Raw genomic sequence first — 13,171 nt, forward strand, 5'->3', positions numbered from 1 at the left:
TCTCCATCCCTCTGGGCTCTCGCTCAGCCAATAACTTTTATTTTCGTAATTTTCATATTAATTAAAAAGATAATCAACTACATATTTATTTTAAATTGCAAATTTATAAATATTAAATATCAGTTAAAATAAATTATTCATATACATAGATTTCAACCTATGAAGTGTATTAATTTATTCATATAAATAGATTTCAACACATACAATATATTAATTGAAACATGTGATGTGAAATTTTGTTCATATTAATTAAAAAATATTTAAATATATAATTTTCATATTAATTAAAAAGATGACCAACTCCATATTTATTTTAAATTGCAAAGTTATAAATATTAAATATCAGTTAAATAAATTATTCATATAAATAGATTTCAACATATGAAGTGTATTAATTGAAACATTGGATGTGGAATTTTGTTCAATGAAAGAATGGATAACTACAAGGCATGATTATATTCAATATAAATAATTTGTTTAAGATGGTTATATTAATAAAAATATCCTCTTTCACTTGTTGAATGTATTGGTATCTTCATAGGAACCAACTACACAACTTTAATGGTTTTGTTCGACTTATTTATAATAATAATATTTTTTCAATGGTTTAATGTAATTATAATTAGTATAGCTATATAAATTAAAATATATATGTGATGATTGCATATAGAAAAAAATATCCTCTTTCACTAGTTGAATATATTGGTATCTTCATAGGAAACAACTACACAATTTTAATGTTTTTGTTCAACTTATTTATAATAATATTTTTTTTTCAATGGTTTAATGTAATCATAATTAGTATAGCTATATAAATTAAATTATATATATGATAATTGCATATAGATATACACCATAGATATTAAAACACTTATTTTATGGTACTCCTCATTCAATATTTTCTATATAAAATTATTTGTTAGATATAAATTATAATAAGAGTATTTTTTTTTCTTGTTGAATGTAACTATGATTAATATACCCATATAATTTAAATACATGTCAAGTATAGATAGACATCAATTCATAGTAGGTATAAAGACACTTATCTCATAATGCATCATTGCCAATATTTTATTTAAATTGAAAAGAAAAAGGCATAAATACCTTTAAGATAAAATATCAACCTTTTATTCTAATTACTAATGAAAATATGCATATTCCAAGTAGGTTAAATCCCTACTATATACCTAATATTTTATTATAATTCAACTAAAATTCAAGAAACATGTTCTAAAATAAACATATCTATCACTATAATTATGCTGTAAGGAATTTCCCTTTGAAAACAACTCCCCTCGTTGCCATGGTGTACCCATCTGTAGCGTACGATATTATGTTAGACGATCAAAGAATCCTCAACCATTATGTTGAAGCAATTATAATGAGCTTCCTCGGTTGGAGGAAATGATAAGGGACACATTTGCATTGTACAACACCAAAAACTTGCAGTAGAGAGGATCGATTTGAGATCCTCAGCCTCAAATTCATGCACCTCGTCACAACCCTCGTGGAATTGAAGTTACTGTCAATTGTCGTCGTCTGCGGGCATGCTTCTATAGGGGGATTCATTTTCGCGTTAGCCCATGACTATAGATTCATGAGAAAGGATAGAGGGTTTCTCTATATGAGCGAGCTATACATGGGTTTCATCATTCCTCCTGGCGGTATGTTCGTCAGTAGGAGCAAGGTTGATTCCTGTTACTTATGGAAATTGCGTTGGGCAGATGCAACTACTCTGCTCCCATGGCCTTTAAAGCGGGTTTTCCAAACTTTGTTCACGATAATTTTTCCGAAGCCCTAGAGTTTTCCATTGATGCAACTGTTAATATGGGTCAGAAAAAATGGAATAAAGAGGTTTACCTACAACTCAGGCTCTCCCTTTTCTCTGAACCTATGGAGAAACTCTGACTGGTTGCCAAAGAGGGTTCTCCACTACTTTCCCACCTCTGATTTCTATATCTTCAAACATTTTTTTTACTTTGTGAACCCCATGCGTTAGTTGTTTGAGTACTCAAGTATATGAATAGTATGCATAATATTTTCATACACATAAGCTATTAAATTCTACATAATTCTTTTAACAATTGACAGACTTCCCAAATGTGAAAAGTGGCTTACTAATAATGATGATAGGAACGAAGAAAAGACTACATGGTGGCTGAATCATTTGATGGGGCAGATCACTTGAAATGATGACTTCGTTCAGTCAATCTACTTATTATACTCTCTTATTTACCATGCCAACCCAAGAGGTTTTTGTTAATATTATTCTTATTGTATCTAAAGAAGGAAGATGATCTATATAGAGGGTAACACTCGAAGATCCATCCCCATTACACTATGTGTCTGAATGCTAGATAAAATGTACATAGTACATTGACTGCATTAAATAGAAAGATTATTGCACCCAAGTCAACAAATGTATAATATAGATATGGGGGGGGTTCAAACAAATGAAATCTACTTTGCAACCTCAATATTCATTGGAGAAATGGGTTTGGATGCTATCAACTCTGTGCTACCCTTGCAATTACTTCATCAATCAACTTACATACTTGTGCTTAAAGACGCCCAATTTCAATCGATAGTTGTCCATTGAGATTCATTTAAGATAGAGTCTTGTAAAATTTTATCCATGGAAAGATTCAATAAGAAGACACTCCCCAATGTTTCCTATAGAGCTCAAGCAATTTCCACGAATTACATGGATATTCATTTAGAAGACGAGATGTTTTCATGATTTCAAACCAAGAAGAACAAAATACTTACAAATAATTTATTCGGTTACCGATGCAAGAAATGCCATCCCATTTTAAACCACAGAGATCTTGGATTTTTCATGAGGACAATGTATTTCCCAATTGCTTTTGTATCAACAGTGTGTCCATTAAACACATTGAAATGCATAATTCCCACTTACATAAACATTAACATTGTTAAAAAATTTCATAAATAAATGTACTTATAAGGTGCTCATTGACCAATATTGATAGAGCTCACCATGTAAATCTTACGGTAAACACAAAGGCATGACACGAAGGAGGAAAAAAATGAAAAGAGACAAGACATGGCTGATGCAGATATAAGTGAAAGAAAAATAGGAAATATAAACATATCAGATATCACCTATATGTTTTGAGCTTTATGTCATGTGAAATTATGTTGGGGTTAATTTCCACATCTTTTCAATCAACATCAGTTCCCATTATATGGGAAATATGATGGTGGAATAGTATGTCGTGATGATGGCTCCCTCTCAGTATAGTTAATTGTTGTAAAGTCTTGAATAGACTCCTTAACGGTAGACACTAGAGTTTTTATCAATACAAATTTAGCAACTATTAGAAAGAACACTTTATGATGTAGGTGTGTGCGTGTCTAGAATATTTTCTTTGACAAAGGGTTTAATATGGTTTAAGAGGCAAACTTAGCTGCCATCTAAGTGTTGGGAATGAGTTTCATCATCCATTACAAACAATTTTAACCAACTCTAATTTTAACTAGTCCTCCCTAATTATCTATATCCAAACTTTCTGCTAGATTCCAGGAAGAAAGAGTTTAAACAGTGGATATTGTATTTCCTGCGAAAATACCCTAGCCATGGTCTCATGTTTTCCTTTGTGGATTCCCTCACCCAGATCATGAGATGAACAAACATATATGTACTTATATATACATACAAATAGGAGGTAGATTGGTTCTAAATGTTCTCTAGCGATTTCTAGCATAGTAAATTTTGCACCATCATGTAGGCTCAATATAGTATCATTCAAGGCCAATATACATCGCCCTTAAACAAAAGTACACACATGTTTCCCATGTAAAGTATTAATATATTACCATGAGGCTTAGGCATCATTAGTGAAGCTACCAACAACATGGAGATGACACCTTGGATGAATAGATGTTCAATGAGCTACCTCCTAGCCTTCGTGATGAGGATTCATCTATAGTTTTTAGGGATCTTTGCCTTCTATAACAAAGATGGAATGGAGGCATGAAATTTTCAATTGAAACTATAAACTTAGTTGTGCATAATGTCTAGCAAGAAAACCTAATGGAAATGCCACTACTAAGAGATCAATAACATAGATTATTGGGGAAACAATTTTTTGAGATGACACAAATTAAAACGACAAAAGGAGAGGATACAAATTTCATGAATCAAGACTTGAGTATAACGTTTTCAAACATAATGTGAACGAATTTTTCCTTTACTTTCACAATGGTGAGGAACCAATTGTGCCACTTATTAGTGAATTCTTAAATGATATTCTCACGAACAAGGATTATGATGCCAATAACATCATGATCAAGTAACAATTAGAATGGGGAATTTCACAATTGTGAGGAACTAGTTGTGCCACTTACCATTGACTTCTTAAATGATATTCTCACGAACAAGGATTATGATGCCAATATCATCATGGTCAAACAACAATTAGAATGGGGAATTTCATAAGTGGTGAGAAAGATTCAAGATTTAGATGACATCATCACATGGTAGGAGCAATACAATTTTGTTCCAACCAATGTACACTCCTTTATACAAAGTGAAATATATTGGTTTTCCACCAACGTTTATTAAACCAAATTTATGAAATGCATTTGAAAACATTGAGTCACTATGGAAAGAGAATGATCGGCACCTAGTTGATGCTATGGAAATGATTGAGTTAGATAAAATACAATGGTCCAAAGAGACAACAAATAATACCATTATTTTATAGTTTGGACATTTTACGCATGTGAAATAAGGATAAGAAGCAACAAGTAACTAAATTAACAACATCATATAACAAATGATGAGGCAGTTTATTAAGGTTCTCCTTACTACTAAAGTCTTTTATTAAGCTTTCCTCATAAAATTAGACAAATTTCTAATGAACAAAAACTATTATCCATTGCATTGTGAATTAAGGTGATATGAGATTACTTTGTTATAAAATGTTTGATTTAAATCATTTATTTATAAAGGTTCCAGAACCTTAATAAAGAGCATTTTCATAAATCCTTTAAAGTGAAGTGTGGTGCATGACCTTCACTTTGAGCATATGGTGGTTCGAATTTCCATGAAACATGACATATGATTAAAAAAACACCACTAAAGAAACAAAATTACATAAAAATTTTATTCTTTTTTCTATGTTATTGTTTTTTATGTCATTACCTTAAGACATTTCCTCTGCAACATATAATATAAATGCTAATAATATATACTTTAGAATAAATTTAACTGAAAAAAAATATATTCAAAAACCTCACACCTAAATATACCATTAACTTAATAAAAAAAAAAACTTGGAACCAACCACACTAGAAACCCATTTCTTATGAGCATTATTGTGCAGGTGGGGGCACAAATCTAGTAGACAAATGTCCGGTGGCCAGGTTGACTGAAACCCCCGCCGGCTCTGAGATGATTATGGGGCATGTGCTGTAATTAACAAAGGCGGTGGATTACATATTTTTAGAAAAAACAGCGGGCTTTTACTGAAATCGATGTCGATAGAAGGTCGTGGACGACGTATTTTTAGTAAAGAATAGCGGCGACTCCTATTTCAGACCCTATAGCAATATTAACGGGAGTAGTCTACCTAGGCTGTAGAATGGCCCGTTTTCCAGCACCGGCCGGAAAATCGTTCGGCTCCGGCCACCGGGAATGTCTCCATCCTCCACCACCATGTCCTAGCTCCACCACCCTCATTCTCCGCCACCCTCCCCTGACAGTCCTGACATTCCCTGCCATTCTCTGATAAAAAATTCGAATGCAGTTAGAGCGCCTGACATCCCCTGACCGATCGGGGACGAGCTGGAATTCATGCAGGGGAGTATTATGGTCGGTTCTAAATGGTCACCCGCGCGTGATTTCGCTCTGCAGCTCACTTCCCGCTCTGCTCTGCGATTCCGCTCTGCAGCTCGGCCGTCAAAGTGGCCAGGGCCATTGCGTTTCAAGCCGTGCTTCGATCCATGTATCTCCACCATCCTGTATCTCATCAGGCAAAGCCGTTTCATCGAATGCCCTGGATGTTTTCATGGCTCTGTTTTCTTTGTTTGAACTCTGTTTTTGCATTGGCCCAATTCGACAATTTTGTTTTCAATGGATTCAGAAACAGCAATCTCAACCTGGATGGAATGGCGAACATTAATCCTGCAGGAGTCCTAAAGCTCACAAACATCACACAGTTGATGTTGGGCCATGCCCTTTATCCGTTTCCTTTACGTTTCAAGAATTTCTCGAATAATTCCACTCTTTCTTTCACTACGACCTTCGTTATGTCCATTGTCCCACGGTACCCAACTCTTGGAGGTCACAGTATAGCCTTTCTGTTGTCCCCGTTTAAGGAATTGCACAGAACTTTGACCAGTCAGTACCTCGGCCTCTTCAATGCTTCCAGCAATGGGAAGGATTATAATCATATATTTGCGGTGGAGTTTGATACTGCTAAGGATTTTGAGTTTGGGGATATTGATGATAACCATGTGGGTATCAATATCAACAGTCTGATATCAAATATGTCCACGACAGCTGGGTACAAAACTGGTAATGGGACAGTTCAGGGATTTAATCTGAAATATCAGAAGAGTATTCAGTGTTGGATAGATTTTGATGGTGCGGAGAATAGGCTTAATGTAAGTGTTGTACCAGGGGGGATGACCAAGCCTGATCGCCCATTGATATCTATTCATGTTAACCTCTCAGATGTCCTTCTTGATTATATGTATGTTGGGTTTTCAGCATCCACAGGGCTGCTTTCTAGTGCTCATCGCCTTCTCGGATGGAGTTTCAGGATGAATGGGCCTGCACAGGACCTTGAACTCTCAAAGCTTCCTTAGATTACATCTGCAAATTCTATGGTGAAGACTAGAAGGTTCATAGTTGAGGTATCCATAGTTGTCGTAAGTATAACAGTTCTTGCAAGTTTGGCAGCAGTTTACTTTATTAGGGGGATTCGACAGAGTGAGGTGATTGAAGAATGGGAGCTTGAATATGGTCCTCATAGATTCCGCTACAGTGAACTTAAATTGGCTGCAAAGGGATTTAGGGACAAACAGCTGCTGGGGTTTGGAGGTTTTGGCAGGGTTTATAAGGGCGTTATTCCCAGCACTGGGCGGGAAGTTGCAGTGAAGCAGGTTTCGCATGAATCCAAGCAAGGGGTAAGGGAATTTATTGCAGATATTGCAAGCATTGGCCGGTTGAGGCACAGGAACTTAGTTCAGCTTCAAGGTTGGTATAAGGAAGAGCTTCTGCTTATCTATGATTATATGCCAAATGGTAGCCTTGACAAGCTCTTGTTTGAGAACACACAGAATATGTTGACTTGGTCGCAGAGGTATACAATTTTGAAAGGGGTTGCTTCGGCTTTGCTTTATCTTCATGAAGAATGGGAGCAGACAGTAGTCCATAGAGATGTCAAAGCAAGCAATGCATTATTAGATGCATATTTGAATGGCAGGTTAGGGGACTTTGGGCTTGCTCGTTTATATGAACATGGTTCAAATCCTCACACCGCCCATGTAGTTGGAACTATTGGATACCTTGCTCCGGAGCTTCCTCGTACTGGTAAGGCCACAACAAGCACTGATGTGTTCGGATTTGGGGCTTTATTGCTTGAAGTGGCTTGTGGAAGAAGACCCATTGAGCCGAAGATGTCTCCCAAAGAATTAATTTTGGTTGACTGGGTTCGAGAGTTGCATTCCAAGGGAAAGCTTTTGGAAGCAGTTGATCCTAGACTTCTTAATGAGTACCCTGTTGAAGAAGTTGGGCTCGTTCTTGAACTGGGTTTGCTCTGTTCCCATCCTCATCCTGAAGCTCGACCTAGTATGAGAGAAGTAGTGCAAATGCTTGCAGGCGATAAAGCACATCCTTTGCCACCTTCTGAACCTCCTTCAGCAGAAACACCTACAAGAACTGAAAATCTTGATGAATTCATTGTTTCATTTTCTTCATACAAGCATGGTTCATCTATTGCTATCTCACATCCTAACAGAAGCTCAGATGGTAGGCTAGTTTTCACACCGGATAGAACATCACCACTTTCACTGTTAGCAGCAACAGCTTGAAAGGTGTGTGTAATTAAAACAAGTCATGGTGTATGTTATTGAAAAAACATATTTATTTTGGTCCGTTGGTGCATGATCCATGTCTTTTTGTTTATTGGACTGGCCAATGATGAGTTACTTCCTCTTCAAACAGACTAAGAGCTGGAGTTCCAGAGATACAGAGCTTGGAGTTTTCCTTTTGATATATCAGAAAAAAAGGCTAACAGATCTGAAGTCTATGATTGCTGAGTGTAGACAAACTATGTGCAGTTTTACTAATCTTCAAAGAGTATTTGATGCAACAAAATGTAGTGATTTTTCTTTAGTTGACCCAATTTTTCATCTCAGCAAATGGCTTGATTATCTGATACAACAGAGTGTAAATTTAGAGGATAATTTCTTCTCTGCTGTTTAAATTATATTTACAAGTCACAAAAAAATAACAGTGTGTGTTGAGTTTCTTTCAAGTGTGAATATATGCCGAGTTACATTATCTGTGTAACTAGCAGTTTCCATTGTATATGAAATGCATAAAGAAATCTCTAGCTTGCATTCTTGTGCTTCAGAAACAAAGTTGTTTCCCAATTGTATTTCTGATTTTAGGGGTGACATTGTTTCAATGTTTGTACATTCCTTATAGAAAAAAAGGTGAACAATCATTTGTTCCCTCTATATTAAAAAAACAATCCTTGTTGCTTTATGTACTTCTTTGTTATAGTTTTAAATATTTTGAATTTCCTATTTATCTTCACAATTTTTCTACTGTAGATTCTTCTCTAATTGCTATAGGTTGCTCTCCAGGTAAAACAATTTAGTATCAAGTCGTTGTTGGTTTCAAAGGGGGACATCTTTGTTGCCAAGTTGAAGAAGCTTGGTTTGCAGAATCTTGTGTTCTTGAGGCCTTGTTTTGAGGTCTTGATTAGAAAGCTAGAGAAATATCATTTTCTAGGTAAAGAAGCTCAAGTTGGACAATGTTGTGTTGTTGTAGTAGTGATTATTTTGAGGTAGCTAGCTTCAGTGAGAGGCTAATAAGATATATGTGGTAGGAGAAATGACATCTAGACATTTAGAGATCGATAAATTCTATGGCCACAACTTCCATTTATGGAGGTTAAAGATGGAATATTTGCTTATTGAAAGAGAGTAGAAATCAGTATGAAGGACACAAAGTCTGACATCATGAAGTAGGAGGACTGGGGCAAGATGAATGATAAGGTCATGGCCTTGATTGGTCTTGATATATCAAATTCTATGTTAATGGATGTGTTAGGGGAAGCTAACTTAAACAGGGTGCACAATTTGATTGATAAGAGCTATAATATATGTGTGAAAGTAGCTCATCTGCATAATAGGTACTATTGAAGGATGAGCATAAAGTAACAGGAATTGCCACAAAATCTGAGTAGGGCAGTGAACCTCTCCACTCATGTTTAGATTCCAACTCAGATGACAGTTAAAATGAATGATTTCATAACTTAAGCCTTCAGACCTGGCAATAATAATCATAAAGCATACATGTATCAAACCCAATTGGGCTATCAAGTATTATTGATTGATAAAGACACCAAATCTCTGTAAACTTCAAAGAGCTGTTGAAATAGTTCCCTATTAAGCAGATGTGAAATCACTACACATCAGAACTTGAAGTCCCTAGATTTATTAATGAAGTCTTCTTGTACGACAAATAAATTTATCTGAGCTCAGATATAGCTAGATTCCATGACATCAGAATTAAGAGGGTATAGATATGCTTCATCTAGGTCATTAAGGGAATTGCTTCATCTAGGTCATTATCCATATCTAACACAAACAAAGATTGATTTCAAAGTGGTGTTTTCCAAGAATGTATATGAATAATGAAAAATGCACCTGTTTAAAGCTACTATGGCTTTGTTTAATTTAACATTCCATGTAAACTGATAAAATAAACTAACAGTTGTTTATTCAAAGAAACTCAGTTAACGAGATTAATATGTTTCCAGAGGCACAAATATGACAATTATCGATAGTACATAACACAAACTTAACCTGAAAATGTGTAGTATAATTAAGTGAGGATTTATTGTAAGCATGCTACATGGGTTAGATTTTGTTTAGCAAAGCAATCAACACCCTTTTCTTTGATTTTTGGTAGACTACTCCCTTTGGCCCGAAAGCCAACCCCTATTACATTGAAAATGATTAACTTTATAGAGAAATAAAGCTACTAGCTTTAAGGAATGAAATCCTAACAATAAACTAAAATAAAACAATCTCTGGCATGTTACAGGAAATCTGGAAATGATGAAATGGAATGCTTCAAATCTGAATTAGATCCACAGTTGATTGCTGACCCAATGCCTTGAAATCTGATATATACTCCACAGTTGTTGATTCTTCTCCATAAAATCTGAGACATGAAGCTGTTCCCTAAAAATCTATCAGATATCCTTTAAACAACGCAAATTTTGCCACCTATCTGTTGTCACACAACACCTTTTTATTTTACCAGGAGGAGTATTCTCCCTTGAGGAAGAGTAACTCAAATTAAATCTCGAGCATTTTTCTTGTTTAAAGCATCAGGTGATTTTGAAACATGAACTACAAAATGAGTGCCCAAAGGAGCAGATTCAAAATACATAGAGGTGCCACTGGTTTGTGTGTCTAGCTTTCGACGGCTCCCCTCTGGCTCACATAGCTTTGCTTTTCACTTAATACATTCCAAAACACCATTGGTTCATCCACAGACTTTATCAAATCCTTTGGCAGTCTATTACCCACTACAACACTGTTTGTTCCTCTGAAGATTCATTTACAGATTTCAAGAATCTGTTCACTTCCATTCCTGCCCTTCCAGAGATGTAGTGTATAGATACAAAAGGAAGTTACAAATTTACAACATACACTTTTAAGCTTGAAATGAAGCCATAGAAAATGGATGCATCATTAGAATTATTATTCAAAATTTCTCATTTTGTGACAAAATCACTCTCTTTGTTTAATGCTTTAGAAAAGCAAATAACTGTATTCTATTACCGTGCCACAAGTAAATGATATACAGACAAAATCAATAAGAGCCATGCTAAATATGAGCTATAACTCATTCATATAGTTGAATTACCAATGTCAAGCCATGCATAGGCAAATATAAAAGAGATCAATGCTGGTCCATAAGGCAAAGTAGAAAAGAAAAGAAAAGGTACCTTAAATCACTAATTCACTCACTGAATGCTAAAAGGGACTAAAACAAGTATATAAGCAATGGGTGAAACTGTACACAGAATTGAACATCTTCAATTAATCTCAATCTAATTCTCACATTTAGGTTTCTAAAATATGTGAACATGTCTTTGATCAACCAGAGTTTGTTGATGGAGAGGCAAATCACTTCAACAATTTCATAAAGGTGACTTAGACACTATAACCTTGATATGAGATTCAATCAATATTTAACAAAATATATTTTCTATATTTCCCAACCATTTGTGTCATGAGATGATATAAAACAATGATGATGTCAACATTGTAGTATGTTACTATGCCAAGAAATTTGAGGCTGGAGGCCTATAACCCTCCTCAATGTCTCCCACAAGGTTATTAAAAACATTTTAAGAAAATGATTCAAGTCGCAAGCTTCCAAAATCATAAGAAAGAATATTATCACCTTGCAGAGCATCAAATTGGCCAGGGAGATGAGTAAGAAGGCTCACTTCCTTGAATTTGATCTTGACAAGTCATATAATATAATTAAGTGAGGATTTATTGTAAGCATGCTTCAAATCTGAATTAGATCTATAGTTGATTGCTGACCCAATGCCTTGAAATCTGATATATACTCCACAGTTGCTGATTCTTCTCCATAAAATCTGAGACATATACAGTGCTTGTATACTCTGCATATACAGTGCTTGCATATATAGTGCTTGTATACATCAGTTCCTCATTTTCCGAAGAAGTTAGATAAAAATGTCATAGTGCACAATGAAGCAGTGTCAAGTTAGTGGTTCAAGTCATTAATTGACAAGAGGATGGATCATCTACAGCACAAATGACAGGAGGAATGCATCAAAAGCATGGACAACACCATGATTTCTTATGTAAAGGAGACAAATGTGTTGGTTGGTATGGACATATTTTTTATTTGTGTACTTTATAAAACTACAAACTTGTATTTATGTAAGCATTGAAGGTTATAGAGTAAGGACAGGACGCATAATGTATTGGTTGGTATGGATGTAAGGGTTTATTTGTTTACAAGGAGAAAAAAGAAACTATAGCCTCTAGAAGTGATTCATTATGTCCATCTAAACAAAGATATGATATGCAAATCCCTGATGTTAAGATAATAAATTCACACAAGCACCCAATTATCAAACATTGACACTTGAATATGCAATACCAAGCTTTCAAGTGGTATCAGACCTGGGCATGGGCAAGTTTGTAATCTTCTTCAAAAGTACCAAATCAGGCTTCATAGAATAGAAACTATTTGCTTTTGATTATTAGAACTTATAGCCAAATTTTTCTTCCCTAAAATTGTTTTTTGTCATTTGTTTGTAGCATAAGTTATAAAGCCACTAATGCCCTAAACTCTGCATATACAGTGCTTGTATACTCTGCATATACAGTGCTTGCATATATAGTGCTTGTATCCATCAGTTCCTCATTTTCTGAAGAAGTTAGATAAAAATGTCATAGTGCACAATGAAGCAGTGTCAAGTTAGTGGTTCAAGTCATTAATTGACAAGAGGATGGATCATCTACAGCACAAATGACAGGAGGAATGCATCAAAAGCATGGACAACACCATGATTTCTTATGTAAAGGAGACAAATGTGTTGGTTGGTATGGACATATTTTTTATTTGTGTACTTTATAAAACTACAAACTTGTATTTATGTAAGCATTGAAGGTTATAGAGTAAGGACAGGATGCATAATGTATTGGTTGGTATGGATGTAAGGGTTTATTTGTTTACAAGGAGAAAAAAGAAACTGTAGCCTCTAGAAGTGATTCATTATGTCCATCTAAACAAAGATATGATATGCAGATCCATGATGTTAAGATAATAAATTCACACAAGCACCCAATTATCAAACATTGACACTTGAATATGCAATACCAAGCTTTCAAGTGGTATCAGACC

The 13,171-nt window shown here is 35.0% G+C and overlaps 1 pseudogene; it reads left to right on the forward strand.

The window, feature by feature from the left end:
* Positions 1-5,978: 5,978 nt before the first annotated feature.
* LOC149231961 (L-type lectin-domain containing receptor kinase S.4 pseudogene) lies at positions 5,979-8,085 on the forward strand (annotated as a pseudogene).
* The last annotated feature ends 5,086 nt before the right edge of the window (positions 8,086-13,171 follow it).

Source organism: Pinus tabuliformis, chromosome J, assembly GCF_031772625.1.
Source record: "Pinus tabuliformis cultivar Carrire ecotype Pingquan chromosome J, CPIR1, whole genome shotgun sequence".
In the NCBI taxonomy this organism is placed as follows: Eukaryota; Viridiplantae; Streptophyta; class Pinopsida; order Pinales; family Pinaceae; genus Pinus; species Pinus tabuliformis.